Genomic DNA, 8,326 nt, shown 5'->3' with positions numbered 1-8,326 from the left:
CAGTAAACACATATACGAAAATAACAGTAAATAAAAAATTCCAGTCCCCATTCTGTATCAGCAGCTTTAAACTACATTCAAATAATTTAATGTTGTGAATCAACCGTTAAAGTTGTTAAAATTGCTCCCGTTAATCCATAATTTCCCTTTTGTCAACTTTCGACATGTGAAAGTTTTAAAACTATTTTAAAGATAGATTCAAGTCAATATTTTACCGATTTAGGAGTATTTTAGATAAAAAGTTAATTAGGTTTGCTTGGAAGGTTCGCTACAACAGCCTTGCAGAGAAGTGTACTGCTTTAAGATGGCAGCCGTTTACTACGTCTGCATCTAGGTTTTTGTAGATGTGCTGCAAATGCTACCGCTACCGTAGTGCATCTAGTCTTATATAAATGATATCTACCGTAACATTATGTGGATGACGTACTTTTGTAGCAGCTTCAGGTATGTTGTTGTGTTTTTTTATCTCGTGGCATGAGTTGAGCTAGAGCCGTTGAGTTGAGCATTGGCATTACCCGAGGGGCCGGGTAATGAGAAGCATGATGTTTAGCTACTCTCGCTCCGTTGCTCATTGACCGCGCGGCGCGCTGAGTGTGTTGTACTTCCGCTTTACTTGGCATAGTTCAATAATCGGAATTTGGATGTTTGTGAATCGTTCTCGAATCTTCCACGGCCGAATCGCGAATAATCTAACAATCGGAAATTTTGCACACCTCTACTGGGAACACGATTTTCCTGGATTTTTTAAAAAAACTATTTGAGGGCTCGTTCATTAAGGAAATCGGCAATAGGTGGTCCATTTATAGTCAAAGTCAAAATATGTAGGATTTCCTTATTTGTAAAACTGATTCGAAAACACAAGATACCTTCAATATTCTTTATTTTAACAGAGGCAGCAATATGCTACATAAAGGACGTCGCTGCATATTCAGCGACATTAGCCCTACGTCATAATGCGATTTTCTTAAAAGCTGCTAAATTAAATACAGAAATGAGTCCGTGTAGTTTTATTTCTTTAGATATTTATTTTTAACAAAAATGATATACCAAAACTTGACTTGCTACAAGAAAAAAAACAAAAAAACAATTATTGTCGTGAGAACAGGACTTTACTGTCATAGTCCTTTTTTCTTGTTCTTCATTTTTCTTTATTTGGCCCTCATACTCTGTCAATCACGAGTAGTAATAGTAATTGAAAAAAAATATATATTTAGATTAACCCCCACACAAAAAACTCATTTGTGAGCCAGTATTTATTTATTTATTTATTTTTGCAATATTGAACAATATATTCTAGATTTCTGTATTCATTTAATGACAATATTTATGAATGATTTTGAATTTGGGGTCTGTGGTTTCAAATATTAAATGTGAAAAGTGCAGTTTGAAAGGGAGAGTATGATATGAATAATGCCAGTCGGCGAGAGAACCAAGGGAAAGATGTTGACGGCCAGAAAAGGTAAACCACAAAATGGCAAAGGCCAAACAAAAATGCCATCACAAAAATAAAGTGTACCACAAATACGAATGGAACCCCAACCCTAACCTAACCTGCATGCAAAATCTGATGGAGCCAGCATGGATGACTGACAAAACAGTCATCGGCCACTGCTTCCCACAGCAGCACACACGTGTCTCTTCATCCGATTCTTCCAAGCGAATCTTTGACTACAAATTGAGCAGGAAAAAGGTTTTTCGCCAGTGTGGGTTCTTATGTGTTTTGTTAGATTTCCCTTTAGAGCAAATCTTTGATCACAAACTGAGCAGGAAAAAGATTTTTCGCCAGTGTGGGTTCTTATGTGTCTTGTTAGATTTCCCTTTAGAGCAAATCTTTGGTCACAAACTGAGCAGGAAAAAGGTTTTTCACCAGTGTGGGTTCTTGTGTGTATTTTTAACGAGCTCTTGTGACTGAATCTTTGATCACAAACTGAGCAGGAAAAAGGTTTTTCGCCAGTGTGGATTCTTGTGTGTTGCTTTAAGTGTTGCTTCCGAGCGAATCTTTGGTCACAAACTGAGCAGGAAAAAGGTTTTTCACCAGTGTGGGTTCTTGTGTGTCTTTTTAAGCTGCCCTTGTGACTGAATCTTTGATCACAAACTGAGCAGGAAAAAGGTTTTTCGCCAGTGTGGGTTCTTCTGTGTACTTCCAAGTATTGCTTTTGAGCGAATCTTTGACCACAGACTGAGCAGGAAAAAAGTTTTTCTTCGCCAGTGTGGGTTCTTGTGTGTTGTTTTAACAGTTGCTTCCAAGCGAATCTTTGGTCACAAACTGAGCAGGAAAAAGGTTTTTCGCCAGTGTGGATTCTTGTGTGTTGTTTTAAGTGTTGCTTTTGAGAGAATCTTTGGTCACAAACTGAGCAGGAAAAAGGTTTTTCGCCAGTGTGGGTTCTTATGTGTACTTTCAAGTGTTGCTTCTGAGTGAATCTTTGATCACAAACTGAGCAGGAAAAAGGTTTTTCGCCAGTGTGGGTTCTTGTGTGTTTTTTTAAGGTGCTCTTGTGACTGAATCTTTGACCACAATCTGAGCAGGAAAAAGGTTTTTCGCCAGTGTGAATTCTTGTGTGTTGTTTTAAGTGTTGCTCCCGAGCAAATCTTTGGTCACAAACTGAGCAGGAAAAAGGTTTTTCACCAGTGTGGATCCTCATATGCACATTACAAGTTTGCTTGGTAAGAAAAGTTTTCCCACATTGAGAGCATTTGCGGAGTTTGTCGTCAGTGTGAGATTTCTTTTGACCATCATCTTTGTAAGGTGAGTGTGATGTGGTGCTACTTCTGTTTGATGGAGCGATGAAAATGCCCGCCTGCAATCCTTCTGTTGAGCTGCTGCTGCAGCCGCTTGGAGGCTCTGCCCCTCTGCCAGCCTCACTCAGACCATCTTCACTCTTCAAGGGCTCACCATTTGACCTAGTGATATGCTCCTCCTCTTCCTCCTCTTTAACGCATGGCAGCGCTTCCTCCTCCTTTTTGATCGGAAGTTGCTTCTGTTGACAGGGCTCTGGCTCCTCCTCTTTGATTTGGGAGAGCTCAACATCCTCTTTAATGCCAGGAGATTTTGGCTCGTGCCACTCAGCAACAAGATATCTTCTCAAACCTACCAGAACAAGAAAACCATTGATATGTTTTGTGGACTACCACCACGTCTGAAACAAGTACATTGATCCCTTGCGGTATCGTGGATTCAGTGCATGGTGCGGTTTTAAAAAGTATTCATCAAAAAAAGATGCGGTTTAATTTTGAGGCGCAAGAGACATTGTTTCGGATAGAGATGCGTCCGCAAATTCTGCGCTAAAAACTATCGGCTAAAAAATAGCTAAAAGTGCAATTTGAAGTGCTTTGAAGACGAAACGTGTAAAGAACCACAGTCCTCTTGTGATGACGTCATTAAAACAGCCTACTGCAAGCATTATTGAAGCAAAAAGATTCATACTTGTATTTGCTTCGTATATTTTAAAAAAATGGTCCTCATATTTACGCATTCGTGTTTGTATTTAGGCATTTGTATCTTAAACCACCAAATTCTGACATCAGATTTTTTTTTTTTTTGTGAGTGTGTAAATACAACTCTCTTTTTGACGACTAGGGATCTTTTCTGTGGACGAATTCAAGTTTATGGTTACGAATCAAATGAAATGTAACACTGTCACGTTGGTCTCGGGGAAAACTAATTGATCCTTTAACAGTGCATATGCCAAAAAAACAAAACTGGCTGACTGCAGTGGTCACTGGTAAAGTCAATAACGTGCTTGTCTAATATGTATTGGTTGAATATCAGCATTTTATTCCGACTAAATGAAATGATTAGACTAATAACCCAATGATCGTAATTTTCGGACTATAAGGCATACCTGACTATAAGCCGCCACCCATGAAAGTTTGACACAAAAACGGTGTTTGTTCATAGATAAGCCACACAGGACTATAAACTACAGTTGTTCTCACTGTTTTATAAGATATTTACACCAAAAAATATTAACCGGTAACACTTCATGTGACAGCGGCATCATAAGACTGTCATAAGACCAAGTGAACCTCCATGAAGCTTTGAACAAATTGGCTGCAAAGCTTCATTTCTTCAAGAAGCTTCATTTTGCCATCACTGCTCCCTTGGGGAAGACAATCAACCTCTGCTGCCACAGCTGTCAACACTGTTGTCCTCCAACCTGCCTCCTAGCATGCATTACAGCGCTACAGGAGGAGTTAACAGTCAAAATTCATGTTTTGTGCTAATTATTTATTCAGTCACTGTTCCAGTTGTTTCATGAATTGCTAGTTATGGTATTTGGTGACACGTTATTAGACAGTGGCGCCATAAGACTGTCATATGACCAAGTATGACATGACACTGCTACGTATAACTGTTATCCAATGCTTATCACAGATATCATTTTGTGTTTTGAATGGATGTAAAAGATCCGAGCTGGACATAAATGGAGTTAGTGACATAATTTGCCGGATAACACTTAATGACATCTTTCATATGCACTCATTAACACCCATGATAGTGTCATGTCATAGTTATTACGGCAGTCTTATGACGTCACTGTCAAATAAAGTGTTTCCTATCAACCTAATAAATCAACAAATACACCGCATTGGACTATAAGCTGCAGGATTCAAAATAAGGGAAAAAATGTAGTGGTTTGTAGTCCGAAAATAACGGTACCTAAATTGTGATATCGACCTACCGTGGTTACCCTAATACCAGAGATGGGTAGTAACGCGTTACATGTACTCAGTTACATTTACTTGAGTAACTTTTTGAGAAAAATGTAGTTCAAAGAGTAGTTTCACTAAGCTCTACTTTTTACTTTTACTTGAGTAGATTTGTGAAGAAAAAACACTACACTTACTCCGCTACTTTGGGCTACACAAGAGTCGTCACATTTTTCCTCTTTATTCTACATATTAGATTTATTATTGTTTTTTGCCAGCGATGTTAAGAGTCGAGACGTGCCTGGTGTATAACCAGGCTACCTCTACCGATTTCAACAATGAGACGTCACAACAATAATCCCAATACTCCATTAGACCAATCAGATGCAACCTTCACGCCTGCCTATTCAATCATGTGGTGTCTCTAAAGCACCGTCAAATGAGAAGTATTTGATATAGATTGCTGACCTCAACATGACTCAAAAGCGCGGATTTGAACCTCTCTCCCAGTTTTTAATTTGGCACCGATTGACCACGGAAAACCGAAGCGATCATCTTTTTAATTTCAAAATAGTAATTATGAAGGAACACTTCACTATTCAAACTCGGAAGTATTTGCTCCACTAGCGGGTAATAATGCTTCATTGATTTATTTATTTTTATCCCTTCTCGTCGGAATTCAAAGATTTTTTTTTCTAGATTTCTTTGGCTTAATGTAGTTATGTAATGGGTTATTGTACAGTATCATTATAACAACAGTCCATATAGATAATTTTGTGCTCAGAAAAAAAACTGCATTGTTTAAAAATCCAACAAAAATATAAGCAGTTTCTGCTCTTGCACTCCTCTTTAAAAGAAACTGCTGTATTTTAAGCCAAAACAACTGTTGTGTTAGATAGAACAATATGTCTATATGCTGCCATAGCAGATTCATGGCGCATTAAGCCCCAGAACTATTTTTAATTGGTCCGTTTTACCCTGAAAACCCCCGTTTACAGACGTCGCGCAACCACTTTTGTTTCAACCCCGCCATAAAAACGAAGGTAATTATTAGTGATGCACGATAATGCATTTTTCAGCCGATACCGATAACCGATAATTTCCTCCTCGTTCCAACCGATAACCGATAATGTCAAGCCGATAATTTTATTAAAAGATTCATGTAAAATTTTAAAGTATACACAAGAGAAAATATTACTGTGCAAAAATAATATTGCTCTTTTTTTTCCAACATCAAATGTGAACAAGTAGTAAATTCCAACATCTAAATAAAGACAAATTGTCTGACATTGTGTAATGGTAAACTTTTGGCAACAATTACTTACAGAGTAAATACATAAGTTGCACAAAAATGGCTAACTAAAGTATAACATTACAACACAGCAAAAACACAACTCCTTAAAACTAGTTAAATTCCCTTGTTTTCAGGGTAAATCTATTGGAAATAAGTTATATTAACTGCCAGCACTTCAAGTATATTTCACTCAGATTTCTTGAAGAAAAATGGCCAGCTGAAAATAAGCTTAACAGCCTTATTTTAAGCAATAAATTATAATACATAATCCTAAAAAAAAAAAAAAAAGAAAAAAAATTTGTCAGAAATGTTCTTTATTCAAGAATATGTATGGTTCAAAACATTATTTGAAAGCAATTTTTTCTTGATTTAGATGAAAAATGACCTTTTTTTTTTTTTTTAGATGTTTGGGCTTAAGAACAAATGGCAATATTTAGTTCAAGTAAGTGGAATTATCTGGCAAATTCATCTGTTAACTAGTCTTCAACACTCAAACAAGATGGGGAAAATTACTTGACTAGATTTAAGAAGAATGATCTGATTAAGACGTCATAAATTTAAAGCGTACTGAATGCATTACTGACTGGATGACTTCTTTGTGTCGTTTGGTGCACCTTATAATTATCAACTAACCACTGTGCCGTCATGATAAACATGCTTTGTCGTCATCACTTGTGTAAATGTCCGTGGTAAAACTGATGTGATCGGCATGTCTTTCACAAAGAATCGTGGTCGTATAAACTGCATTATTTTTTCATCCAGGGGTTTGGCTATCGGGTCACTTCGGGAATTTCCTCCCGCCTGTGCCCTTCAGTCCGCCCAGCTGCCAAATTAGCACCCGCCCCAGGCATCGGTCTTGAACCGGAGTGGCGGCGGCAGCTAAGTTCGTACCGGATATCCGCCCGCCCCGGTCGGCTCGCTGCGGCGCATTCGGTGCATGGCTCTGCTCTGCTCTCATGCTCTGCCCGCCTAGGGCGAGGCGGCGGCGGCCTGTCGGACCGGCGGGCTTCGTCGGAAGACGGCTACTGGCCGCTTTGGGCTGCATTCCCAAACAACCCGACTCCGGGAGGACCGCAGCATCTCTGTATCGTCACAAGCCCCGTAGCTTCCTTTATAGTTTATTTGTGTTTACAATAGCTTTAGAATTCGCGCTAGCAGCAGCCTCGTATTCGTTCCAAAAATCATTGTGATGCAGTTTTAAATGGCTGCTGGGTTAGTGCTAGTGGTGTTCAATGAGGACGTTTTCTTTACGCCTCGTGGAACTGTTTTGTAGATGACGAGAGCGTCGTTTATTTCATTTCACACACGGGAAACGCAACGCACGCTAGTGAGAGCGCCTCAACACTGATGTGTAACACCGCCTCCTCTATGACGCCGTACTCCTAAACCCCTCCTCCCACAGGGGCTTCAGAGAGGGGAGGGGTTGAGCAGGCGGCAGTGGAGAAGTGGAGAAAACTAATTGGTTGCGCACATTTGGAGGCTAAATCAAGTATATAATTATCGGATTGCATTATCGGTTGATTTTTTTTTAATCTGTAATATCTGTGTGACGTCATAATTGCCATTATCGGCCGATAATTATCGGTAACCGATATTATCGTGTATCTTTAGTAATTATATTTATTATTCAAAAGTCTGTCTTTTTTAGCTTAGAATAATTAATTGATGTTTCATATTTCGTTTAAAAAAAAAAAAAAAAAACGACTTAAAAAAATTATTCGCTCACATATTTTAAACTTTTAAACAAATTATGTCACAATGAAAAAAAGGGCATCTGTAAAAAAGTCACGGATATCTACCTCATAACTATCGCTTAATTGTATTTTTTTGATACTGTTGCATTTTCCCCAACATGTTAGATGATAAATAATCGATCCAAACAAAGAAAAAATTGAAAAAAAAAAATGTTTAAATGGGTAAATATATGAAAAAGAAAATCTCGACCACTCCTTCATGTCTGCGATTTCTGCATCCTGACCCTTGTTATATTACCATATTTCACCAAAATATATGAAAAAGAAAATCTTGACCACTCTTTAAAGTCTGCGATTTCTGCATCGCGACCCTTGTTATATCACCATGTTTCACCCATAAAATCCCCAAAAAAATCCAGCTGTGGCCATTCACAGCTGTATTTTGACACTCAGTGATACATGCAACATGGAGTTTTTGGATCGAAACAAGGTAAGTATGCGATAATGTCTCGTTAAAGTCATGGCGTCTGCAATTCTGCTCTCGTGTGCTCTCACCTCCATATAGGGTTTTGCTGTTTAAAAACTTTTTTTTTTTTTTAAATGCCCTCCTGTCCAAAATTTTTCTTCCCCCAGAAAATTTAGATTTTAAGCTTTCCAATGATGTATCACACATGCATATCGGACAATT

At 38.3% G+C, this 8,326-nt stretch overlaps 1 pseudogene; it reads right to left on the bottom strand.

Moving 5' to 3' along the window:
* Window positions 1-347: 347 nt before the first annotated feature.
* Window positions 348-8,326, bottom strand: part of LOC130928000 (zinc finger protein Xfin-like) — a 52,920-nt pseudogene continuing 44,941 nt past the window's right edge.

The sequence above is a fragment of the Corythoichthys intestinalis genome, chromosome 13 (genome assembly GCF_030265065.1).
Source record: "Corythoichthys intestinalis isolate RoL2023-P3 chromosome 13, ASM3026506v1, whole genome shotgun sequence".
Lineage (NCBI taxonomy): Eukaryota > Metazoa > Chordata > Actinopteri > Syngnathiformes > Syngnathidae > Corythoichthys > Corythoichthys intestinalis.
The sequence above is the reverse complement of the archived record's forward strand: the minus strand, read 5'-3'. Positions and strand labels throughout refer to the sequence as shown.